At 43.3% G+C, this 27,665-nt stretch overlaps 1 protein-coding gene across 4 annotated transcripts in view; it reads left to right on the forward strand.

Moving 5' to 3' along the window:
• Positions 1–27,665, forward strand: part of ELFN1 (extracellular leucine rich repeat and fibronectin type III domain containing 1) — a 184,481-nt gene that overhangs the window by 74,235 nt on the left and 82,581 nt on the right. For 3 of the 4 annotated variants that reach the window (XR_012647756.1, XM_075010823.1, XM_075010824.1), the window contains exon 2: positions 23,714–23,885. The gene's annotated coding sequence lies outside the window, so the exon portion shown is untranslated. Of the gene's footprint in view, positions 1–8,673; positions 8,861–23,713; positions 23,886–27,665 lie in introns of those variants that run through there. The other variant, XM_075010825.1, reaches the window with a different exon arrangement.

A 27,665-nucleotide genomic window follows, 5' to 3' on the forward strand; every position in this document is an offset into this window, starting at 1 on the left:
TGACAGGCGGAGGAGGTGGTTGGTGGCTGGTGTAGCAGGGGAGAAGCAAGCTCCCCACACTTGAGAATTGGAACAAAGTGCTACGTGACTACTTTTTGTTTTGATAGTGTATAGACTAGCCCGGCTCCCTCTCTGTTCCTATTGAGAATTGGAGAGTGTTATGCGGGGAACGCTCTTGAGCTTGGACCGTGATGTCTGAAGGGTGTTGGGAGGCTGTTCAGACAGTGAGTATTAGCAGGTGATCACACACTGAGACCTCATCCCCCACAGACTGACTCGTCAGGGCTGCGCTCAAGGTTCAGAGGTTGAGCTGCCACTGCCTCCGGATACACAGGCTCTGGAAGAACTGGCCATAGGTTGGAACATGAGCTCGGCTCTAATCTCAATGGCAAAGGCAGCGATCCCTTGAGCGCTGGCAGCCGTCGCACCCCAGCAGGCTCCTGTTACTGGAGCCAGCGATGATTTGTCAAGACTCTTTGTCTCTTCCTCACTTTCAGTCTACAGGTTCAAACTCCCAAGCCCAGCACCCTTGAGACCTGCACAGTCCCAGACCAGGGTTTTGATGCACCAGGCATGGTCAATTCTGCACCCCCCGCTGGGTTCAGGTCCCTGCTCCTGGGCTCCCCTCCTCACTGCTGCCCGTGGCTTCTCAAGCCCTATCTCCCCTCCCACAGGCTCCCCAGTTACCTGCCCCAGCAACCCCTCCCCAGCTGCAGCTTTCTGCCCAGCCCCAGATGCGGCTTCACCAAGCTGCAGCTTTCTGCTCAGCCCCAGGGATGAGCCACTGCTACCCAGGGCTTTTCATCCAGCCCTGGCCGCAGCTTCCCACTCAGCCAGCCCTGGCTACTGCTCTCAGCCTGGGGCGAGGGTCTCTAGCTTCAGCCCCTGAGCCTGGGCTCCCTGGCTACCCCACTTGCTGACAGACACGCTGTGGGTGCCCTGCCCTGGGCTCCTGCCACCGGTTTGGCTGGCCCATCCTCCTCCCAGGCCTAGAGAGTCCTGAAAGATCCATGGTCTTGCCAAACCACAGATGTTGCCAGAGGAGATAAGGCTGGATTTGGATGTTTCAGCCTGTATTTCATTTAGCCTTTTCCCCTTCTCCTTTACCTGCTCCCTCTGGTTATAATTTCTCCCTTTTCTTGCTCGGGCTTTCAGTACGGCTTAGCCTCACTTGGTGCCCTTTCCAGTTGGAGGGAGGACCTCAGGATCCATCTGGCTTTGAGGGAAATAGCTATGGTAGTTTCATTATTGTCTCCACTTCATGTCCATTATCCAAGCTGAACTATTTCTACCTGCGACCAGGAGACCCCAGCCTGCTAGGAAATTCCTTCTCCAGGAGAAAGCATAAATAATGCATCTTTGCAGTCAATACCACCAAGAAAACACTTTCTACCCCATCTGCTGAGGGTGGAAGCTACATTAGTATCCTACCTACCTGTACTTAAATTCCCTCGTAAGCGGCAGGTTCAGTGCTATTAACATATTTCAATTTGAACCATTCTTATTTTAATTAGGTTTAAGTAATTAGTACTAATTTATCACCATTTTTCCTCTCTACATATTTTTAGTTGTTTACATCCCTGGCTAAGTAACAATTTGCAGTGATTATGTGCCACTCGTTCTTTCTATTTACATACACTCACTCACCTAGACGGGCTGTTTCCTTTGTGTAAATTTCAGCAGAGCCTCTGAATTCCCTCTGTAATTGTTTTCTGTGTTGTCAGTGATGTGGAAACCAGGACATGGAAAAGAGAAATGATCTTGCTGTCTGTGTGTCTCTTAAGCCTCTGGTGGTGCCATTGTGTTTAAGCATGACAGGGAAGCTGGCTGCTTCTGGGAGGTGGGGTGTCTGTGCATGTACAGTAAAGGAGTTTGTTGACTGTATCCCACTTCCCCAAACTCCCCACTGTCCTGCATCTGCTGGCACACTACAGGGAGGTGAAGAGTTTTCAAAGTAACTAGTAATTTTGGAAGCATAGTGTATTCTACTGCACTCCTTTTAAGACACTTCAGCAGAGCCTGATTCTTGGATGGTAATGAGCATCTGCTCTCTGGAAGTCAGACCGGGTCTACACTAGACCTGAAAGTCGATTTCAGATATGCAATTCTCACTCAGGCAATGGTGTAGTTGGAATCGGTGCATCGGAAATCAACTTATGTGACTGTCTTCACTAAGGAAGGTTGACGGGCATGTTTCTCCCGTCAACCTCCCTTACTCCCTGCGCTAGGGAGGAGTACAGGGGTCAACTGCTGACCCCAGACAGATCAGTATTGCTCATCTTTACCAACTGCGCGAAATCAAACTCGGGAAGATTGACCCTGACCAAGTGGATCTTTGTGGAAGTGTAGACTAGCTCTCAGCTCCCTTGAATGTCCTTCAAGCCAGGCCCCCCAAAAATAGGCTCCCAAAGTCACGAGTGACTTTGGAAAAATCTTAACTTTCCAATACTGCCTGGTGTATTAATCAGTCTGTCAGTTTTCCACTTGTCTTCTGCTCAGAACCCTTTGTTTCATCCTCTTTCCTTGCTAATCCCTCTTCTCCTTACTTTTCTCAGAACTCCCGAGCAGACTCATGCTATTTGTCTCTTTAATGCGTTTGAAGCCCACTACTTTCTCTGGAAGTTACAGGTTTTAAGGTAACCTGTTCACTGAAGTCTTATCAATACATCCCACTCTTGTACAGTTAGCAACCATCTTTCGTTGCCTGAATACATACATTTGCTATCTTCAGAAATGTGCTGTGTGCCTTACCTTCTCCCCCGTATGCCAAAGTAAAACTCCCATTGACTTCAAAGATAACACGGAGTGCTTTAGAAAATCCCATCCCTAGCTGCTCTCAGTTTAGTTTTCGGGCAGTTACACAGCAGCTGTGAGCTGGAGCAAAAAACAAAGACGCCATAAATTGAAGAAAAAAAAATCCACTGGTGTGAATTGAACCCAGAGAGTGCAAATGCTCCATGGCCCAGTTTAATAGCTGGGAGTTAGTGTGGGTGCAATTTCTCTCTCATATAGACAGCAGGGCAGAGCCTTTATCAGGTTCAAACTGCAGGATGTGCTGCACACCAATGAAAGAGTCTCACTCTAGGATGGTCTCATGTGGGACAGCAAGAAACGTCACCTTGGAAAAGGGGCCATGGGTACTTATTTACTCAGATCCCAGGGCCCCAACACTCCAGCTGCCCAGTGACTGGTATTGCTTCTACCACCCCACACACCAGCCACATAAAGCATGAATACATGGACCCGACACACATGAAGGGCTCTTCACCCCATGCAGCTTTTAATAGCCTTACCTGTGAACAAAAGGATGTTATAACTCACACCACTGGCAGAAAGGCACCCAAGAAATCTCTGTACTTTCCTTCTGGAGGCCATTTTGTCATTGACTTCAGTGGGATATAAGCCCATGCTTCAATTTAAGCATGTGCTGAAGTGGGTCACTGAATAAGCATGTGCTCAAATGTAAGTCAGTGCTTAACAATTTTTTGGAACCAGGGCATGTTCCCCTGACAGGCGCAACATCTTTGTGTTTTAGCTGTTTCAGCATCACTTATTCCTTAGATTATTTCCAGCCGAGAGAACTGCACACATCTCACACCAATAATATTTTTTGTAACCATTACTATTTTCTGAGAATGCATCTGTATTTTAGGACAGAACCAAATTATATGTTCTAAGCTCCCTTCTCCATTGCAGCTTCTCCAGCGCTACTTATGAGTCAGTAACATCAAGGCCCATAATCTGAAAGAGTATAATGGAAACTATATTAAGGCTTATTCTGTGTTGCTATCAAATTACATGCAATAGCACTGCTGCTGGTGCATGTTATTGTCTCACTCCATTCTTCCTCTTCCATTTGGTAGTCAATTGCTTTTTTCCCATTTATCCTGGTGGCTTATTCTGTGAATTCTTCTCAAACTTGCTGTGCATTTATAAATTCTGCCTCAACCCTGGAGGAAAATTGTATCCCAAGAATCTAGGTTTTGAGTGATTTCCATTTGATTTATTTATTTTTTCCAGGAGTTGCGAAGAGCCTTCTCATTCTTTTTGTTTTAAAAATCTTTTTTTCTGATGCTTACAAACTTCTTGATGATGGTCAGGCTGCTGGTACGCAAAGAATGCTGCCTGTCATGCTGATCTATATTGTTTCTGTTTCCTTGTACTCACCTGTCTTTTGTTCTCCTGTTGTTGGTTGTCTCATATGGGGATTGTGTGCAGTTTGAGGCAGGGGGGCTACTTTTTTGTTCTGTTATTTGGACAGCTTCTGGCACAATAAGCTCCTGGACCATAACTATGGCTCCCTCCCTCTTTGACACTATCACCATACAAATTATATAGTGTTCTTTTCTCAGTGAGGCTACTTTCCCAATTGTTGAGGCCCTCCAGGGAAAAATTCAAGGCTCTGCAATTGTGGTTATTGGTCTGTCTTGTGTATATTCCTGGTTTCATTTGGTATGAGCATCCAACTGCCTAATTCTCCATTGCCCAGCACCTTTTGAAGTCCATTATCCCAGAATAAAGTAGGTGTACCACACTACCATTGGTGGTTAGATGGCGTTTCTTACCCACTCCACACTGTTGCAATTGACTCCACATAGATCAACTGAGAATCAGGTATCATACCTCTAATGTTCCTGGAGACAGAGGTTGCTTCTCAAGACTAGATTCCTTATGCTCAGTCATGATAAGGCATGGAGAGTTTTGGAGATTCTCCATTTGGATCAATGTGTGTCCTTTTTCATCTTTATGCCAGTCAGCTATTGTTCTTAAATTTAGGATCCAATACTAATATTTAAGTTTGGGAAGCCCAATACCAATGGCAAAAATATAAATTCTTGTTGAATGAAAGATTTTGTATTTCAAAGTCGTGTAAAATTCTACTTGAAGTTTTCTCCCAACTTGATGAAGACATTTGTAGGTCTTTTTATAGGGAGCATATAAAATTAGTAGAAAACAGGCAGAAGTCTGCTCATACAAATGATACATCATCCATCTAGCCAGGTAATGTACATTTGATTCTGGGTTATATAGAGTTGATCCCAATTTTTTGTGCGAGAGGCTTATGAAGTTAATCTGCTGAAAGAATAAATATACCTGGATAAGTTTTTTTATGTAGATGTGCAAGAGAACAGATGTGGCCTTATGTATCTGTATATAAAGAGCTGTTTTCTGCTCTCTGGTTTACAATATACATTAGTATTCTAATTTATTTTCTTTGTAAGTAACACCATTGCAAGGGAGAATAATGTCCTCTTGGGCACTGTTTATTTGGTGAGGGAATCATCTACTAACACATTAGGTCTTTGGATAAAATACTCGGTAGTTATTTGCTTTCTAAATTTGAGACAAAATGCAAATAATTTGAAAGCTCATTAGGACAGCCACTCAACACTGTCAAAAGCTTTCTTTGCATCCACAGACACTGACGAGCTGCTGTTTCTTTATCCTGACTGAGTAGATGCTAATTGTTATTCTCTGTAAATTCTTTTAAGGCTGTCTCTTAGGAATATAACACATTTCTTTGCCATATTTTTTTCCTAATTTTAATGTGTACATTTAGAAGGGAAATCAGACGATAGAAACTATGCTTGTTTGTCGGTTTTTCCTTTTTTTATGAATCAGAATGGTAGCATGCTTCTAAATTTCCAGCAATCTGCATTTTACCTTATTTCTGTTCAGTAAGGAGATCTGTTTGCTGAAAAATATTTTTAAAAATGAAAACAAAGTATTTAATAATTTCCCATCAAACAGAATTTTTAAAAAACTATTTTGCATCAATCAAAATGTTTGATTTTGGTTATGACATTTACTTAAAATATATACTATAAAGAAAAAATGAAAACAAAAATTGAAATATTCTGATCCAAAATTATCAGAGGAATATTTTGACTGCATCAAAACATTATTTTTTCTATTTTGTTCAAAATGCAATTTCATCAAAATTAACTGTTCTCACAGGAAATTTTGGTTTTGCCATACCAGTATTTTCTGACCAGAAAAGTAGTCTGCCTGAATTTTTTTGACAGGCTCTAGTTATCAGTGAAGCCATTTGGTTTCATGTGTTTGCCTAGTTTTAAACTTTTTTGTAGCCTTTTCAATCTTAGTTTAGAATAGCATTTGCTCTGACCTAATTGCATCATCTTTTCTAAATACTGTGTCTCGTCTGAGGAACTTACATATTGTGGGATTGGCTGGGGGTGGGGAGGCAGGGATCTAGCTGAGTGCTGGCTTCTCTCTCTCTTTTGTTTTTTGTTTTTTGGTTTTTTTTTTTTTACAAAAAAAAGAACTCCTTTTTGTAAAAAAAAGAGGAGCCAGCACTCAGCCAGCTCCCTGCCCTCCAGCCCCAGCCAATCCCACGGCTGGGGCTGCCGAACTGCTTGTACTCAGTACCAGCAAGTACCAGCACAAAAAAGCACTGTACGTTAGCAGAGAAATCCTGAAAACTTGATTTCGCACTTCTCAGATTTTTTTGTTATATCCATTTGAAGTTAATTCGACAAAAAACTTTCCCAGGCGGTTCATTCTTAGATGGAAATCCAACCTCTGTCCTTTTCATAGAAATCTTGTCTAGCTAAGTTTATTTACAACTTTGCCGTTTTACTCAGCAACATATTAAGACCTTCTTTTACACTTTTTACTGTTCTGTGTTTCTTTTGTTTGCTTGTGCTCTCATGTAGAGCTTTAAGTCTTTTTATTTCTTTCTCAAGGAAGGCAATCCTCTACAACTGTTTTTTATTAAACTCCTAGAAATCTCTCTGACATAATTACAGCCTTCAGTGTATCTTATAGAGTAGCATCACTTGTAACCCAGAATCATTTAATTTCATATATTCCAGAACATCTTTATAAATTTGTGACGGTAGCTTTGTGTTCCATATTAGAGTAACATTTAATAGCTAGTGCGTTCTTTATTTTTCCTTCTTTGTATTGTCTTCAATAGCCTACCCAAGGGATAGTCTAAAAATAATATTGTCTTTGTAAGTTTTATTCACTTTTATGTTTATGTTTCCAATCAACGTACTTAAGCTCTGTTAGGGAAGATTAAGACTGGATATTGAATGAAATTGTGAAGTCTTTCTACAAAATTTAATTCTATCCATATATCCACCAGCTGCAGTACAGAGCTTCCTTTTGACTAGCAGTCATTATATTTTAAAATAAGAAAAGTCCCACAATCATATACTGCTTTGGTCTGAAGAAGTGGGTCTGTCCCACGAAAGCTCACCCAATAAACTATTTTGCTAGTCTTTAAAGTGCTACTTGACTGCTTTTTGCTTTCCATCAGTAGATTTCAAAGAGCTTTACAAAGGAAGTCAGTATCATCCTTATTTTACAGATAGAAAACTGAGGAACACAGAGGTAAAGGGACTTATCCAAGGTCATGCCGCAGGTCAGTGGAAAGGAAAAGAATAAAACATAGTTCTTTTGGGGCCCAGCGCAGTGCTCTATCCAATTAATTGTTAATTAAGTCATTTAGCATTCCAAGAGACTATCTTATAAGTATTATTGGACATATATATATACATATATATAGAGAGAGAGCACTGATATTGTGATTTGCTATCACCAGACTTGCATGCCTTGTATTAATGAATATCAGGCTGAGCAGATAGAAAAACTACCTTTTCCCAAATAAGTGCTTGGCAGTGGAGATAGCAATGTCTATCCATCCATCCTCAGATCATGCTACTGGGTTGGAACAGTTGGCTTCTTGCCAAAGTTAGAATATCCCTAGTTGTAAATAAATTGATCAGGCTAATTGCCCAGCTGTAAAATAAATTTTCTTTTAAAGACTGAGGGTTTTTTTCTTTTTAGTGGGAGGGTATGATTAAATAACATTAAAAGGATATCGATATAGATACATAGATCGGTCAGTTACATGTAAACACAAAACAACTATGTTAATAGAACACTGCTAAGGTTGCAGATTCAAGCACACAAAAATTAGGAAATGCTAGAATTAAGGTTGCTTGGGGATTCTCTGGAAGATACAGAATGTGAGCATATAACTAAAGACTGTATCATAACATATGCAGACAACGTCGCCTGTACAACCTTACTTCTGGTATTTCCTAACTCTCAAGGGTTTGAAAACTCTATAATACTGTTTTAACTTGGGTGTTTTTGCCTAACTTTCGTGGTTTCATATTGGCACCATTAGCTGAGTTGGAATCTTTAGATCCCCCACACCAACCTCTGGCACTTGAGTAAATGTAGTTAATGATAGCAACTGCAGGTCGTCATCTTCTCTGTGAACCAGTACTAGCGGAGAATGAGATACATACTTTGTCAGTGAGTTTCACAGATACTGACAGCAGAAAAACAGTGAGACTCAGGAATCTCAGATTCTATTTGAGAGTCTGGCACAGAAAGTTCCCTTAAAGGTGCAGAATTTTTTGCTGCTTCCCCTTAAGCCTGACGCCTTCTTTTCCCTTCAGTCTGTCCACATCTCTTCTCCACCCTTGATTCCATATCCCAGTTTAATTCTCTTGGCTTGCACAGGCCCAGTTTCCACTCTCCAGGCTGGTCATCAAGGTCCCAGTCTCCATGTCCAGCTAGTTCATATGTTGCCCTGGAACTGAGGGGTATGTTGTCCCAGAATTTAATCAAGCAAGCATATTGTGTGCATGCCTCTACCAGGAATTAATAAAATAGAACACCACAGAGTACAGGGTTAATTTGGGCAGGCAAGGGCAAATACCAGCTGCAGGCTTGCAGTTTCTGATAATTAAAATGTGAGAAGGAGAGAAAAGAAGCAACACATGTAGCCTGAAAGAAAAAAAGTGGATGGAGACCCTGATTTGGTGTGCCTTTGATATAGGCTCTTCTTATGACTAAGATGATTAGGAATGCTTTGTTGGTAAGTACTTTGTTGACGTTAGGAGAGGGGATGGCCCGGTAAGGGTCATGCTGAGCTGTGTGTTTTGTAAAATAAAATAGTTCTAAAAAGATTAGCTCATACAGTGTACTTTGGAACAGTTCTGTGAAGCTATCCTAATGGATTTTTTTTCCCTGACATTTATACTGCCCAGCAGGGAAGTGACTGGCCATCGCTGACCTGCTGCTAATTACTCAGTACCATCTCAGATTCTAGGTAATTATTTGGGATGTTCTAAACTTACTGCTCATGGCTGCATGTGCTTAAAGCTAATAAAAAGTAGTTTTAGATCAGAGCACACTTATGGGTATCAATTTTTCATCAGCCAGAAACACTGTGTTCCCATTGATCTATTCCTGACGCTGCCCTGAGTGAAACAGTTCAGTTACCACTGCTTTGGGGTCTGGGTAACATCAGTTCCCCATTCATAGTTACTCTCCCAATTGTCTTTCCCTTCTTCCTGGCCTGCTGGCTTCTCGGCTCCATTCTCAGGCTCTCATACAATTTCAGTCATGCCCACCTTTCCCCCCCCTCTCACTTTCTTGTTCCGGTTCACCCACTGCATCGGTTTCTCATTGGATTTCAGTGCGTTATCTTCAAGCCAAATGGCTCCCATTCATCTGCTCTCTCTCTCACCCCTCCCAGTCCAAACCTTATCTTCCTGCCTCACTTGCTCCCATTGCCAGCTTCTTCTCCCAGCCAGTCCTGGATTTATTCTTCCTGCTCCAGACCCAGTCCCACCAGCCTTCTTGCCTGCATCTTTTCCTTTCTCACCCCCGGCCAGGCTTTGCTTCCTCCTCCATGCTGCCTAGGTGCCAGCAGAGAGGGTTGTTGAGAGCACAGCGGACTCCCTGCTTTGAGCATCAGTGCCCAGCCCAGTCTGGAGCAGCTGAAATCAGCCATTGGAGAGGAAAATCCCTGTAGTTCTGAGGTGGAGCATTTTCAGTTGACCTGTGGGGGGAAGGGCGGATCAGCATGAGGAGCTGTAACAGACAAGACCATGTTCAGTAGGGATGGAATCGTTGAAAACTTTAGCTGTTAAACTCTCTAAGGCTATCTCCATACAGCAGCGTTATTTCAGAATAAGCTGTAACAGAAGAGATTTTCCAGAACACCTTATTTCAAAATAGTAACAGAGAGATAGCCGTGTTAGTCCTGTTCTATCAAAACAAAACAGCGGTCATGTAGCACTGTAAAGCCTAACAAAATAATGTATTAGGTGAGCTTTCGTGGGACAGACCTGCTTCTTCAGATCATAGCCATACCAGAACAGACTCAATATATAAAGCACAGTGGTCCAAAAATTGTTATCTAGGTTGGCAAGTCAGATAGAAGAGCAGAAATGTTTGATGTTTGACCAAACACTTACCTTCTCCACCCTTCCTCCTCTTTCTGCTCTTCTATCTGATTTGCCAGTCTTGATGACAATTTTTCTGCTTTGTCATATTTTTTCTTTGCCTCTGTGCTTTATATATTGAGTCTGTTCTGGTAAGGCTATGATCTGAAGAAGTGGGTCTGTCCCATGAAAGCTCATCACCTAATAAATTATTTTGTTAGTCTTTAAAGTGTTACTTGCCTGCTTTTTTGTTTTTCTCAGAAATGGTTGACCTGTTTTGACTGAAATTCAAATGGTTAAAAGAAATGAAAGTTATAAGCAACTGGAAAAGGGTCTTGTAATGAACAACTTTAAATATAAGCAATGCTAGCAGCCTATGATATATTTTGCCCACTTTTAAACAATACAAATACTTTGCAGCTGGCCAGTTCCTTTCTCTCACTACTAAGGATATTATAATAGTAACTTGGAACAGGAACTTGGAACAGAACCCAGCATTTTCAGACCAGTAGCCCTATTTCAGATGTCAGTTACTAAGCCAATGAAAATTTTGTATAGATGATAAAGGAATGGGAACAAATTTGTCTTCCCATATGCGTCAACATAGCTCACTAGACAACAATATCAGAATTATAAACTCACAGCACATTCTTGTCCATCAGCTTTTCTGTGACTCTCCTATATTTTCTTCAAACCTTTTTGACCTGGAATATACAGAAAATATATGACCAAGATTTTAGTGTGCGATTTTTCAAAGCATTTAGCATTGACCTTCCTCTGGTCCTATTAAGAATTGAATTCAGTGGGAGCAAAGTGAAGCTAAAATTGAGTGTGTATGAAAATCCCATCTGTAGTGTTCACCTCTATGTCTGTCCTCTGCCTCCTCCCTGCTGTGGCGAGCTACTGGTTTTCCCATGGATGAACTAGCTTCATCTTGATTTTCCAGAGGATCCGGAAAACCATAGCAGCTACTAACAATGTCCAAAGAGCCCTAAACAGAATTTTATTCCATTTTGTAATGCTTCTTAAATTGTGCTCAATATCTTACTATCAGAGCATCTTCCAACAGTGCATTAGGCCATGTGATTCTGCAGCTGTCCCATCTTTTCTCTCATAGCCTCCCAATGCGGAGAAGCATGTGCATTGGTGTATCTTGTTTTGATAGTGTTTTAGGTTTTGTTTTGATTGAGGGGTAAGTTTACTTTAAATGTACACGTCACATCGATTTTTTGCCCTTCGGATGGAAACTGTTGAGATTTGGGATGGTCTTTGTCTACTGGGGGAGCTTATTCCTGTGTCCTGGACTACCTCCAGAGAAGATTCAGACTCCTGCACAGACCAGCTTCATTCTTATTTTGGAGAGATCCATTGTGCCAGAGAAGCAAAGCTACAGAGTCCTGTAGGATAACATAAAGCAAAGGAAGTTCCTTTATCTTTGAGTTATCATTTTATATGAATAAACTGCATCCTTTTTCTCTAAGGCCAGGTCTACACTGGTGCCCCTAAACCTGCCACCTTCTGGAAGGGGCATGGTAATGAGCAGAGCAGAAGGTGCAAATGACGCATGAATTAAAATATCTCGTTTGTGGAAGAAGGGTCTTCTGGAAGAGGGATTTCCTTCAGAAGGGCCCTGTTTCCTTCCAAAGGAGCCCTGTCTACATGGCAGCTTTTGCTTTCGGAAGGGGCTCTTCCAGAAGCAAGACCTCACAGGAATATGCAAATGAGCCATAAGATATTTTAATCCATTCCTCATTTGCATCTTCTGCTCCACTCATTACCATACCCCTTCCAGAAGGGGGTGGGGGCAATGTAGACATGGCCTAAGAGGATGTCTATACAGCAAAGTTATTTCAAAATAATAGCCATTATTTCAAAGTAACTATCTTAGCGTCTACACAATGCAACCGCCTTTTTGAAATCATTTCAAAATAGCAGTTGGCTTATTTCGCAATTGGTAAACCTCTTTGCATGATGAATAGCACCTATTTCAAGATAGGTATTTTGAAATAGGGGGTGTTTAGACAGGGAATAGAGCCTATTTCAAAATAAGCCATAATGCATTCAATGGCTCTATTTCAAAATAGGCTCTATATTGTGGCTACATCTATACTACAGAGATGTTTCGAAAGAAGCTCTCCCGAAGAGTGCATCCACACACAAAAAAGCAGATCAAAAGAGTGATCTGCTCTTTCGAAAGAGAGCCTCCATACAGTCCCTGCTCTTTAAAAGAGTAAGCCAGAGATCGAAAATTAAGACTGTTCTTTCGAAAGAAGGGCCCGGAGGAGTGGCTACACATTTTCTTCCAAAAGAAGCTTTCAAAAGGGGGCATTCTTCCCGAAATGGGAAAGCAAGAGTGATTTCGAAAGGAGCACTGCATTCTTCCGATTTACTTTCGAAAGAATGTTTTTTGTGTGTAGATGCTCCCCAGGATCTTTCGGAAGAGCCCCCTGCTTTCAAAAAATTTTTCAAAAGAACTTGCTAGTGTAGATGCAGCCTGTGTGTTGATGCTGTATTTTGAAATAGCTAAGAGTTATTTTGAAATGCATGTTGTGTGTAGCAGCGTTATTTCAAAATAAGCTATTCTGGAACAGTTTATTTTGAAATAAGGTTGCTGTGTAGACATACCCTAAGTGGCACCACAGATAGCAGGGAAGAATATGATCCTCTAACCCCCCATAAATTAAATTTTGTTATTATGGTTAGCTTGAAAACCTGCCTCTTCATCTTGGAATTTCACAAAATTTGTTACCACCTTTCTTGGAGGTTTGGCATCAGGTGCTTTTAGCAGAAGGCTGTGATGTGCTCTCTTTCTACTTCAAACATGAGCCCAGAGGCCTCTGTTGCAAAGATTTCCTTTAAAACACTACTGAGAAATGTTAACCTAACTTCTCCTCCTTTCCCCCTTGGGCAGACCTACTAGCCTCAAATCTGATCTTCTCACTCTGTTTTCCAAAGTACCCAATTTTTCCTGCACCTTTACAGTTTCAGGTTGACCTCTGCTGAGTTGAGCTGGAGCTGGTATTTCTTTATCCTCAGTGCCCCTGATGTGACAAAACCTTTCTTGGATGTTCACACCTTTTGGCATAGCCTTTGCTCCTCTGTGCACAGAAGTAGGCTGTTCTCTAACCAGGCTGATACCTTTTCGCATGTCTTCTGGGATTTTTCAGCACTACAGTTTAGGTTTCCCATGAACTCCAGGCCATTAGAGGCCTGGACCATAAGCAGAGGGTAATTCTACATGGCAGCAGACCCCATAGAAACTTTGCTCCTTGGGCTCTGAGAGGTTACCATATTCTTGATCTAGCAGGGTACCAGACCTTCAAAGTGTCCTGGTGGCAAACATCTGGTTAAAATCCAGGCCTCCCCCAATGTCAATTGCAAAACTCTCAGTGGCTTGAATGGGGCTAAGGTTTCACCCCGATCCTGGTAAGAAGACCTGCTTAGTTATCTGCTGGAAACCTTCCTGGGTCATGCGTCCATGTGGTAGGACGTCATTATTTCTGCCTTTCATATTTTGACATATTAAAAATGCTTGTCGCAATCTCTAAGCCAGAGATAGTCAATAAGTGGACCACAGACCAAATCTAGACTGCTAGATGCTTTTCAGTGGACTCAATAATAATAATAATAATAATAATAATAATAGGGAGGGTTGGGTCAGGACCTTGACCAAGAAATTGGAGCTTGACAAAAATAATTGATTACACCTGCTCTAGGTCATGTGCGAATAACAATACTTCGCTCGTTTTATACACGGAGCTCAAAGAACTTTAAAAAAGAGGGCAGTATGAATGTCCCCCTTTTACATGTGGGGAAACTGCAGTTCAAGGAGAGAAGCAGCTTGTCCAAGGTCATGTAGGAAAGCAATGACAGAGGAAAGCATTGAGCCTACATCTCCTACATAGCAGTCCAACACACAGGGTCCACACCATCTCACCTGGGGGATATCCAAGTGTCCTGAGCCAGTGGTTCTCAACCCGTCCAGGCTTTTGTACCCCTTTCTGATTTGTCTTGGGTACCCCCACGTCACCTCACTTTAAAAACTCCATGCTTACAAAATCAGATGTAAACATGATAAAGGCTCACAGCACGTTTCAGTATTACTGAAAAATTGCTTCAGTTTTCATGTTTACCATCAAATTATAAAATAAATTGACTGGACTATAATATTGTACTTACAGTTCATTGTGATAGTTGAGCCTCTTTGTCACTTTTGAGCATTGTCTGAAGCACGAGCCCCAGGCAGTGGGACTGAAACCAAAACCCTGATCGCTTGGGGCTGAAGCATGTATCTTAGGTTTGTGGTGCTTCCCATCCCCTATGGCATGAAACCCTGGGCAGCTGCCCTGCATTTCTCCACAAGTGCCAGCCCTGCACTTGCAATCCCTCCTAAATCTGGCCTGTGACCTCCATTGGGGGCTGCAACCTTCACGTTAAAAAGCAATTTAGATGAGCCAAATACCCCATGGAAGACCTCTGTGTACCCCAGGGGTATGCCTGGCTGAGGAAACACTGCCCTGAACCACTTTAACATGGTCCCTTTTTTTTTTTGATACTGCCTTGGGAGGCAGCACTACCAACGCTTGCAATGTTCAGCAGAAGAGTGGCATTAATTGGTGTTTGTTCCTAAGGGATCTGTTCCTGGAGTCATGTGATTGTGTGGAATCTCAGCTTTCTTTTTTTTTAAAGTAAGGCTCTCGTTCTGATGGCTACAGAGAAAAGGGTTAAATGTGGCCACTAATTGCACAAAAGTTAGACAACAAATGAAAAGAACACAGTGTTTATTATACTTTAGGGTGGGTCTAACCCATGAGTTTTGACTACCTGAGGTTGGGAATATTGGAAAGTGTGTTAGTTAAGAGGCTAGGCCCTGCCCATTCCTCCCTTAATGTGAAGCCACACACTCTTTCCGACACTTGAAAAATAGACAAGTTCTGCGCACTGCGTTGTTTCTTCCCTTCTGTTGGATGACAAAGTAGCAACTCTCTGGGTATAATTTACTCCCTTTTAGAATGAGTTTGATGCAATTTGCACTTTTGTGTTGGATGAGAAGCCTGGGGACTAGATGAGACAATCAGGTGCCAAGACAATCAGGTGGCCAAAGTGCTCCAACATCCTGGGGAGGATTGGAAACAGCTCTTACATTGTACTGCTGTGTTCTGAGATGTCCTTGAAAGATGGTGAGTGTCTTAGGAAGCAAAGTCATATTTTCAAATGTGACTTAGGCACTTAGGAGTCTGTCACTTTTTAAATGAGACTTGGGCTCTGAGGGCCAGATTTTCCAAGGCATTTAGATACCCACAGGTTTAGATAAATGTCAGATGGAATTTTCTGAAGCACGTAGACACCGAACCCCTCGGGGCCTCAGCACTTTTGAAAATCCTGCTAAACGCTTATCTGCATATTGGGGTGCCCACGTACCTTTAAAAATATCTGTCCCGATGTCACTGAGGTGCTTTTGGAAATATAAGTAGCAGTGACTAACGTCAAGCCTAAATAAATAAATTAAGTTGGCTTCTTTCCCATTTAGGAATTATCCAGGCACAGTTTATGACGGTCTCAAACTATATATTTTTACTGGCAATTATTTCCTGAAAAGTTTTCACTTTTCAGTCTTACAGTGCAGCATCCTCAGGAGCAGTCTGTTGTGCAGAGCTGATATTCAAAATCTGTGCCGAGTTATTTAGTTTTCAGCTGGATGTTCCTGTTCCCTGAACTGGTGAGCTCAGTCCTTAGGCTCATCACCTGCAAATACATCTGCAGTTCAGATTTCGTGGTTTGAAATTATTCGATTCAAATTTGTTATTTAGCAAACAAGTTCACTAGCAGGAATGGTCAGTTCTTTGTAGCGAGCCAAGGCAACGATCAATGAAGACGCTGGTGTGTTACAGGTGCCCTTCTGCGTCCAGTCCACAGAGACCTGAGGCTGTCATAGCCCTACCTTTGACTCTTTACTTCAAACTGTAGCAGTCTGATGTTCCCCTCTAATCTTTTCCATCCATTCCCCCCATGTGCAAAATAAATTTTTATGTGCACGGAGGTATGTGTGAATGTGCACCACCAGAAAAAAACAAAAACTTAGCTGTGGGCACTCTGCTAATAAGTTGGGCAGCATTTCAATCTCTCCTGAGCAGCTCCACAAGCACCCAGCTTACAGGGAACACTGGTACCCATCCTGCTGGAATTCAAGCAAATATTCAAGTAAAGGTTCACGTATTCTCCCAGGTTTAGCTATTCCCTCCCCCTCTCCCCCACCAGCCTGAAGAAACAGCAGAATTATGTTGCACACCCACTACCATATCGCCCACATGCTCAGTCACTCTCCCCCACCCCAGCAGGAACTATGCTGTACCAGACAAATTCCTCCAGATACGTCCAGGCAACGATGTTTACTCAACACAGCAGCTCTTTGAAAAGGCAAGTAAATAAATAGCAAAGCTACACAGACATACACTGTGCAGTGATTTCCGTTCTGCATTCTAGTTTAATGCCAATGGACCCTGAGTCTGCAGCTATGGTATTAGAAGGAAAGGGAGAAAGCAATTGTTTATTATCACAGTTTCAAGTCAGGCATGCAGTGGAAATCAGTACTGGAATATATACAATCCTATAAAGACAGAGGCTGGCTCAAAGCACCTGCCACTCCCCAGCACTAGCAGTTATTAAGGCCCCAGCCATACAATTTGTGTCTGTACAACAAATCATTAATGGGGATCTGCTTAGGCTCAAAGGTCAAGGGGTCTAAGCACCAAGCATTGGTCCTACCGAAAGCAATCAAAAACTCCTCTAGATTTTAACAGGAGCAGGATTTGATCCAAAATATTCTTCAGGATGCCGGGCCAGATTTTGCTCTTATTCTTGCTGTCAGCATCACTGTAGCTTTCACTGGAATTATCCCAGTGCTGTATCAGGGGAACCAAAGCAGAGCCATAGTCAAATACGTTGGCAGAACAGCCATTTAATAAGTGTCAGAAAAAAAAAAAAAAAACAAATAGCAACCTAGGGCAGCCTTGCAAGGAAAAGAATTACCTCGGAAAGAAAATCAAAACTGCTGTGATGGTTTCAAAAAGAAAGCTCATATGTAACGGAACCGTGCTTTTGGAAAAAGCCAAAACCCATTGATCTTTCAGCCATGTGGAATATTCTCTTCTGACTCACAATTGCATTTTGATAGATGCTGAATAACAGAAACGGCAATGGGTTTGGCTCATTCAGCCTGACATAAGCCAGGCTCAATTAAACATGAGCTTTCCGTTTCCCAAGCATTTCTGGAGGTTTTTCTTTTTCTTTCTTTCTGAGAGTGAGCTGGTTACCTTGGGCCAAGCAGAGGTGCAGTGTCAGTCAGGAGGAATGAATTTGTCACTTCGGTTGTTTTTGGAGTCACTTCAGAGGAAATTAGGTGATGGTGGTAGGTTGGAAGTAAATGCTGGTCATTTAGTGGTAAGGTGGGTATTCTACTTACTGGGGGTCTGACGGACTTGCGTGGCCTTGGGGAAGGTTCAGGGGAGGCTGGCTCCCTGGTCCCAGAAGGGGTGGGATCTTGGGAAAAAGGGCTGGGGCTGGGTTAGCGTTCCCTAGGCAGCCTTAGCATTGCCTGGAGCATCCCATGCCTACCTCAGGCAGCCCTAAGTGCTGCCTAGAGCATGCCAGGCCAGGCTCCTGTGGCTATTTAAAAGGTCCAGGCAGTAGCGGTGATGGTCAGGAGCCCTGGACCCTTATGCATCACCAGGTCCTGGGGCAACTCTCTCCAGCTCTCCATCCACAGGCCTGCTACTGATTTAGGGACAGAGCTCAGTTTCACAATCTGCTGTTCAAATGTCAACCTCGGGCCAGCTCCAGGCAGTTAAGAACAAAAAATCCCTTTTTTATTTTTTTTTTTATTTTTTTTTACTTAATCTGAAGCTGTCCAGCTGTGCCTTATAAGTACCAATCTATTACTTTGCAACTTGGTAATTCCAGTGCTCTCAAGACATAATGATAGCTAATCTAACTGCATGGGGTCACGGAGCTGCTCAGCATTACACAAACATTAGACAGATACTTTAGGCCTGACGCTGCTGGAAGAGGCACATATAGTAGAAGCATCGACACAGAAGCCCAGGGTAGCCTTATAGTCATGGTGTGGTTTCTGTAGAGAGCCAGAGGTGACTGTCTACTCATCTATCTGTTGTCTTTAGTGCCCACCGTCTGAGAGTCGAAGAGCTGATTTTGCTCTTTGACTCCTGAACAAAGATGCTTAGGTTTCATTTTCTAATTTCTCCGGCCGTGGTCTTAGCCCCTTGAGCACAAAACCATTCCTGAGCAAGATGGCGCATGTCACAGGCTTTTATCACCCGCAAGCCAGTTACTGCACCTCTGTGGTGTGTGTAATGATCAGGGACCGCTGCATGGGAATAATTAAAATTCCTGCTGTGCTTTTAAATGGGTTGGAGTCAGTCTTCCAGCTCACTGTGTAGGCAATAGCCAGCCAGCACGTAAGCAATTTTTGCCTACTTTGAGGGAGGCCTAGTGCTCCAGCTGAAAGAGTCAGGCCTCCAAGAAAGAGCTAGGAGTTCAGTTCTCCTCCCAGTAAGGATAAAAAGAGACACTGAGAGGCAATTAATGGTTGAAGAGGCTCTTTCTGCCACTGAACTGAAGTGTTTCAACAGGAGGCTTGTATCTCCCTCTATTTGTACTATCTCAGCCCCTCCAGAAGATAAACAAGGTGTAGGAAAAGGAGGCAGGATGACCCCCCAATAGGTACGGTATTCTGGGCCCGTTCCAGAACAGTCTGCTAACAGCTTCAGGACAGCCTGAGTGACTTGCTAAGAGGTTTTTGAAAATTTGGGGGTTGCCCTTCTCGGCTTCTTTCTAATGGTTACAGAAGGCTTAAAATGGGTGTGTGTGGGTGGGTGGGTTAGCGTGCATATTGGAAAGGAGGGGAAAGGGATGGGAGATTGGGGAGTTAGGTACTTGTCTGCAGGTTTTTCACCTCAGAAATGTCTGGGATGCCCAGGATGGCCTTCCCTGGTCTATTTGGCCATCTCAGAGCTCAAGTGTGGGGAGCTCTTCGACCTCACTGAAAGGCTTTGGGGTGTTCAGGCCAAGATATCATTTCTGTTGTTAATTAGGCAGTGACATGAGGTAGGTTTTCACAAAAACAAGTAACAGATTGCTCTCAGCTGCCTGTCAGTGGCTGAGCTCCCCCTCCGCTCTCATGATGTTGTCATTTCACTAATTATCTCGCTTCCCTCGCTCTTGTTCGCACTGGGGTTTTCCTTAAATTCTCCCACCATTGCACTATCACCACACAGCTCCTGCAGTGACAGCATCTCTGAAAGTGCAAGTGGTGCACCAGCCACTGGTGTGCAGCTGCCAAGCCATCTCCCAGTGGTGTAGGTGCACTTCTGGTGACACAAGGGCAGGATATATTATCCAAAAAACTAGTGGCAAAACAGCCATGGAGTTTTCCAAAGCAGAGAACAGCCAGATTTCTGATCTAAGAAAACAAGTTGAGGTGGGGGAGGAAAAAGCTCTGAAGAAGAAAGAGAAATAACCTATCTGGCTATTTTTTATTCATCACTCAAGAATAAAATCAGGTCATCTTGCAAGAACCAAAGCAATTTGCTCAGCCTCCTCTCCCTCAGCCCTTCTCCCACTAAGGGCAGCAGCTCAGATCCTCCTCAGGCTGACCCCGGAGAGTCACAAAATTAGTTTGGTTCGCTCAGCCTCATGAAGTATCATCCATCTAAACACACTTTAGAAAGAACTGAATCCATGTGGAGTGTGACAAGCCCTTCGTGTTCACTTGGTCTGAGGACTTGGTGAGTGTGCACGTCTGCCCACGTGCAAGAAAGAGAGAGAGAGAGATAGCTCCTTCTGCCTTTCTCTCTCTCTCTCTCTGTATCAGTCGGTGTTTGTTTTCCACAGCTGCAAGACACGAGGAGCCTAAAGAAGCTTTTATAAAATCTTGCTTGAAGTCAGTCTTCAGCAGCCCCGTTTCCCTTCACAAATATGTCACTAGTGCCAGGTGGACGCTGAAAACTTGGTTGATCATTTCAAAACAGTGAGGTATTTTTAAATGAAAAAACCTTCTTTGCCAGTGTCTAGACAGAGAGGAATAGAAAGGCTCCTCCTTGCTGCTGCAGGCTTCCTTAGTCTAATGTTTGTCTCCATCCGTACCCTATGTGGGCTGCTTCACCTGCCTGATGTATGGTCTGAGTGCTTTGCTCACCCTCTGGCTTTCTTATCTCTGCCTTATGCTTTATGTCTCATTCAGTTATCAAATTCATTGTCCTGCTCTCCGTCAGCAGGCAGGCAGGACGTTCTCCCACCCCCGCATACCGCATTGTGCAAGAGGGCAGGTGCATTATACGAGGAGTGGGTGTTCACCTTCCTTTGAGGAATCTGGCATACGCCACTGCCTCAGGCAGGACACCAATACTGGCATTTCTGTATTCCTGGGTGATGGGGTACACTCCTGAAACTGGTGCAGTCAGGGGGAAGCCACACTTCCCTGACCAGATTCCTCAGAGGTGAACACCCAGTCCTCATATAATGCACCTGCTGCCCCGTGTCCTTGGGAGAGTGCGCCCTGAGGTGAACTTAGACCTAGATGATCCCATAGACCTATGAAGCATCTAAGGCCAGAAGAAGCCATGCCTATCCAGTCTCACCCCAGCAAGAACCCCTCTCCCAGGGAGTCTTGGGAAATAGACGTGGCTCGCATGTTTAAAACACCAGTCGTTTTAGTTCCACCCATAGTTATGATGCCAAGCCAGCCTTTTGTTTCCCTGTCCATTTTTGCCATGTCAGTGACAGCTAAGCAAACCGTGGGGTGGCCGGAGGGGGCAGGCAATGATCCACAGATGGTCATTCCAATTTGAAAATGAATTTAATTCCAGTCACACTTATGGGCCTCTGCATCTTTGCCTTCAGTGCACGGCCCAATGCCAAGCTGTACTAGCACTGCTATGCAGAAAAAAACATGATGCTCAGAGGCTGACCTCCTCTCCAAAAGCAAATTTCACACTGGCTAGTCGATTGCCAGATCTGAAATTCACAGTCCATTTAATAAATCTTCTGACAGGGGAACATAAACAGAACCACCTGGGTTATATAACTAATCAACAGGGCATGAATTTTAAATAAAGAATGCCTCCAAACAACCACTAGGGCAATATCTGCATGGGGAGGTGGGCATTGCAAATTAGTTCTGAAAACAAACAAGTTTAAGGCCTTCTCAATCTGTGTGTGAAAATTCTGTGGCTTGAAAAAGAAGTGAAAACTGGCATAGATATTATGGCCATGCCGACATCAGAGTGAACTGTTGACAGATGTTTTTATCTGAAGCTATCTTCTGGCAAAACTTCTGTCGACAGATCTCAGCCAAATTACCAAGTGTATGGCAAGAGCGATCTGCTCTGTTGACAGAGAGTGGCCATCTGGCCTAGATGCTTTCTTGAGAAAATGGCCAACTGGAAGTACAGCAGACCAGGCTCCCCAGTGTCCTGCAAGCCCTGTCTGCCAACAGAAGGCCCCCTGCAACATCCAGACTGGCTTTCTGTCAACAGATTGCTCTATTGTAGACATAGCCTTAGTGATAGCTTTGCAAAGTGAAGTTAAGCAAGTTCAGTATAGTCACTCTGCCAATGACTTTGTGCTCAGTAGATCTGCTCCCTGGGTGTAGTCCACTTAGTTTAACACCAGTAATAAAGCGTACTACCATGCACAGTCCACTTGTGGAACTCCTTGCCAGAGGATGTTGTGAAGTCCAAGACTATAAGAGGGTTCAAAAAGTGCTAGGTAAAGTCACAGAGGAGCACTCCATCAATGGCTATTAGCCAGGATGGGAAGGGATGTGTCCCTGGCCTGTTTGGCAGAAGCTGGGAATGGTCAACAGGGGATGGATCACTTGATTATTTGTTCCGTTCATTCCCTCTGGGGCCCCTAGTGTTGGCCAATATCAGTAGACAGAATACTGCATTGGATGGATTATTTGGCATGACCCGGTATGGCTGTTCATGTGTATTACTTTTAACTCCTGTTGTCTCTGTTGGGCCCATCTCACTGTGGGAGAGTGATCTGGAATCCTCTTCTGACTTGTACAGAATTATTTACTAAATTAAATTTGCAGTATCTAGTTTTTAAGGTACATAGAGGTATGTACTTCCATCGCACCTTAATTATACCTTTTGTCTGTTTCCTAAGCAGAGCCACTCTTTGAAGGCTCTCTTTTTTCAGTCTTTTTTCCACATAAGGTATACCTGGCTCTCAGCTAACAGATTCATTATTCCAGAATCATTCTCATCTCTTCTATGATTTTCTGCACTGACTTTTGCTGTGCTCCACACACTGATCCTGCATTCAAATACCTGCGTTGCCTCTCCTGTACTGGCTCCATTGTTAAAAGGCCGTCATTGCTTTTGAGTTATTCTCCTCCTATTTCCAGTTTACCTATTAGACTTCATAACTGACCTCCAAGCATCTGTTGCCTTTCACAATACCTCTCAACCTTGTCTTTCTGATTGATTATCCAATTGTGTTCTCTATTGCTCTGATGACTTGCACTTTGCCTGGTATATGTTACTGTCCTGCTTCTGCTCTGTAATGTTTGCTCTTGGTCTTTTACTGTCTGTAGTGTCTCCCAGCCTCTGTCCCATGTCCCTGATCTCTGTCACAGGTCCATTCATCTCACAGATGCTTCTCTTTTGTCTGTCGATTCTTTTTTATGCCTACTTTGGAAGGAGTAGGGAAACATATTATATCTCTAAAGTTCTGTCCACAATAGGATCAGGAATGTGCTAGTTAAAACCACTTTTAAAACACAGTTGTTTCCAACAGGACTGTAGTAACGCAATTTCTCTGACAAGTATGGATGTGGAGGTTACAGCTCTATGCAATAAAATCATAATGCAGACTACCTGATCAATAGCATGGTTTGGCAGACAGGATTCACAGAAAAAAAATCACCATCCAGACAGTTAGAGAAACTGTATGAGAACTCTGTGAGCAACAACTGCATTGGAAGATGCTTGTAACTAGCATGCATCTGACACCACTGGACTTGTCCCAGATCTGTCTGTCTCCCGTTGTCTTTCTCGGGTCGTCCATCTCTGCTGTTTGTTCTATGTCTATTGAGCTCTCTGTCAATCTGGTCCATTGTTTTGATGTTTAATTCACTGCTTGGTTTTCCTAAACACTGCACAGAGTTTGTTTTTCTTTCTGAAATATTTCCTGTTTTTATGTCTGTCCCAGGTCTCCTTTTAACTCCAAAGATCTCTTTCAATTTCTTTCTTCTGTAAGGACTGACTTGCTTTCCTGTTAATTTACTGGGTCCAACAGCTGATCTTTTTTCTAATTGATGTCCCTTCTGCCTTATGCTGTTTTGTGTCTGAAGTCTTTCTCATTGTGGCTAATGCACTGTGGATAGCTTTGATGTCTCTGCAGTGATTGATCCATTATTTTCATTGCCTCCTGGATGTCCCTGATGTCCCCCTCTTATATTTTGTTTCTTGCAGTTCCAATATTGAGCCCGGAAACCCATCTTTAAGGATCCCTAATTCTGAGTCCCTAGTGCCTGTCGACAAATGCACATGATGTTTAGGCAACATTTGTGACATCAGCTGGAAACTATCCCATGAGCCACAGCTTTCTGATGTCAGGAACCAGCAGTGGGACACAGGCACAAAGGTAAGAGGAGACCTTTTTAATCACACCAAAGGAGAAAGGGTGGAGTGAATGGCAAGGAGCAGGCAAGTGTGGACAGCTGGGAAAGTAAAACAGTAAAAGAGGATCAAGCTGATGTAACAAACCGGAAAGAACAAACCCATTCTTGGGAGAGTTCAAGAATATGAAAACACTGTCTGGGAATGATGTATGAGGGCAATTTTACACTTCTAACTTCCACAAGAGAAATCATGGGCCAATTTGTATCCTGGCACAGGCTAAGTCAGCAACCAAGATACGTTTAAATTCTCTTCCACTCCTTTCTGAAAACCCACCAAGCCTGTGATTGTTCCCAGGAGGCGTCTTCGTGCAGTCTAACTATGGCCTGTACTTGCATCCACAGAGAGGCAATGAAGGGTTAGATGATTAGCCGCACATTCGTCTCAAGTACACTAGGCGTAAACAGTGGCATGGTGGAAATTTCGTGCCTTGAAAGCAAGGTATCTGGCTACACTGGCTGCAAACTGATTGGCCTCTACTGGGCCTTCTCAGGGCTTGTCTATACTTACTGGGAGATCAACCCATTCAGGATCGATCTTCCAGAGTTCCATTTCATGCATCTGGTAAAGATGTGCGAAATTGCTCTCTCTAGAGTTCACAGCCACTCTCTGCACACCTCCTCCTGCAAGAAGTAAGGGAGGTCAGTGGGAGAAATGCTCCTGTCAACCTCCCTCAGGACAGACAGACCTTGCAGTCAACTGCAGATCTGTCAATTCTAGCTGCGCAATTGTCATACCTAGAATTACGTATCTGCAGTTAACTGTAAGGTCTAGTGTAGACCAAGCCTCATTGTGGAACCTCAAGGAGAACTGAATGAAGCGCTTTTAAAAGCATGCTGTATGCTACCCAGTAACTCACCATCATAGTTGCTGGACCTTTCTGTGCTCATCAACAGAGCCATATTCACAGGCTTTTAGCCGTGGCCCAAACCTCAGCCCTCCATCCCAATAGTGCACAAGTTCGCCAGTGCTCAAAATTCAAACTTGGTGCCAATATTCACTGGAAGGCTAGGCACAATGGCCACTTTTACAAAGTCAGCAGTCCCCATAGTTAACACGAGAATAGTGGCAATCGCAAAATGATTGTCTCTGATGAGTTTAGGGAAACGCTGCAGCACGACAGACTCCCCCGCTCGCTCTATGAGATTCAGCTAGTTAAAATAGCAGTGGAGAAGTGCATTCAGCAAATTTTGCCTTCATTATTTGGAATGCTGTTTGGTATTCAGCTGCACTTAAAGGAAGTCACAAGTGAAGCTGGTGCAGCCCATGCATTATACATGACGACGGCCAGTCTTCAAGATTCCAAACTGATCATTCCAGTTGGTTAATAGGCACATGCCCTACAATATGTACGTTGGTTTGTGGTCTAGCACATGTATTTGCTGAGTGTGAAGAGGCTAAGGAATGGACAGATCAAAGCGATTTCTTGAAATACTCATTTTCTTCCTCCTCCCACACACACACACTATTCAAACAGTTCTGCTGTGCAATAACTGTGGTACAGCTTGACTTGTGAATGATGACTCTTCAGTCTAAAATGTGTCGTTTGGGGAGAAACTTGGGTGGGCTTCTTTACAGATTGAATTCACTTTCTTTCATTGACTTTCAGGATTGCAGAAAAAATGATTTTTCCAAAACCAGAATACCATCTGTGCCTTCACCCCCCTTGCACAAACCGATATTTTTATAAAGCAGAAAGAGAACATTAGGTTCACATCACCTATATAATTTAGTTTTCTAAGATTAGTCTTTGCCATGTGTTGGCTGTTGAAATGTCTGGCTGCCTAGAGCTCTAGGAATTTTTGTTTCTCTTGTCACCTCAGTACAATTTTAAAGGTTTTCAGCCATGCATTGTGAGCGATAACTGTTGTAGAAAGCCGCACCATGAAGTACCTTTTTTTGCAATGTATAATTTTTTGCACTGTTATGATTTAAAATATGCTTTTTAAGAGGACAAAAGGGAACAATTTAATGGAAACAAATATGTATAGGGAAAGGCATAGCTGGATTAAAAAAAAAGATTCCCTCCCCCATTATTGCTTAGGAAGCCTGGCAAATTTGAGCAGGGATGGAGTTAAAAAGTGAGCTTAAACATTGCTCTGTTGAGACTGAAAAGAACAGCAACAGCAGGAACAATGCTCCCACTCTTCTTTCCCATCCATGTGCTGAATAAATTTTAAAGTGTAGCAAGGCACACGTGACTGCGCACCACCAGTCGAAACAAAACCTCACTGTGGGCCCTCTGCTCATCAGCTGGGCAGCATTTGACTCTCTCCTGAGGAGCCATAAAAGTGCACAGCTTAGCATAGCACTTCCATTTTCAGCAGCGTCAGATTTATGGCAACTCCCTTGTTTTACCAGACTCCACCTTTTTTATGTTGTAAACTAAATGTAGCACCAGTGAAGGGGGCTGCATCAACAGCCTGGGAGACAGGCCAAGTCTATATCATAACAATAGCTCAACATAGGTACATTGCTCAGGACTGTGGAAAAAACTCATCCCCCAAAGACACAGTTAAGCAGACTAAGGGTGGGGCTACACCTACCGGAAGATCGACTCGTTCGGGATCAATCTTCCAGGGTTCGATTTAGTGTGCCTAGTGGGGATGTGCTACATCGAACTAGCAGAGCTCGACCATCAACCCTGGTACTCTCATTGTCATGAGGCATAAGGGAGGTCAACTGGAGAGTTTTCCCCATCTACCCCCTGCTGTGTGGATGGGCAGAAAAATCCATCTATCATACATCAATTCCAGCTATGCAATTGTCATCGCTGGAATTGCGTATCTTAAATCTAGTTTTCGGCCTAGTGTAGACTGGCCCTAAGCCCCAGCACAGGCACCACTAGGCCAATGGAAAAATTCTTCCATTGACCCAGCTAACGCCTCCTGAGAGAGTGGATTTCCTATAGGCACAAAAGTAGCTTTTCTGATGGTGAAGCAAGCATCTACATGAGCAGTATAGCTGCAGCACATCAGTTGTGCTTCTGTAATGTAGTCAAACCCTGAGAGAATGCTATATATTCAACAGTCTTGGGGAGAGACAAGTTCTAGAAACACATGGAGAAATCTAGAGGCCAGACGGATCCAAGACGTAACAGGCAGGCAGGCCTGGCCATAGGGCAAGGCAATTGCCTTAGGTTCGGTGCCTCCAGGGCCCCATGCTCCAATTGATTTCAGCATCCATCACCAACCAGCTGGGCGTGCTATCCCGGGCCCCACTGGGCTGGCTCTGCAGTCAGGGAGGGTAGGCAGGAAGTGACAGGAAGAGATTTTTCCAGAATTGCTTATTTCAAAATAATGCTGCTACTCACAAACTGCATTTAAAATAGCCATCAGCTATTTCAAAATAGAGCGTCTACACACAACAGAGCCTATTTCAAAACAGAGCCATTGGATGCACTATGGCTTATTTTGAAATCGGCTCTATTCCCTGTCTACATAGCCCCTATTTCAAAAATAGGTATTTTGACATAGGCGCTAATCCTCTTGGAATGTGGTTTACCGATTTTGAAATAAGCCAACTGCTATTTTGAAATTATTTTAAAATAACCATTTAGTTGTGTAGATGCTAGCAAAGTTATTTTGAAATAATGGCTGTTATTTCAAAATAACTTTGTTGTGTAGACCTACCACTGGGCTCCATGGTTTTTTTTGCAAGTCAATGGGACTTAAGCACATAAATCTCATAAGAGGCCTTTGCAAATTTACCCCAGATCACATAAACACATGGCTACTGACTAGGC

The sequence above is a fragment of the Carettochelys insculpta genome, chromosome 16 (assembly GCF_033958435.1).
Source record: "Carettochelys insculpta isolate YL-2023 chromosome 16, ASM3395843v1, whole genome shotgun sequence".
Lineage (NCBI taxonomy): Eukaryota > Metazoa > Chordata > Testudines > Carettochelyidae > Carettochelys > Carettochelys insculpta.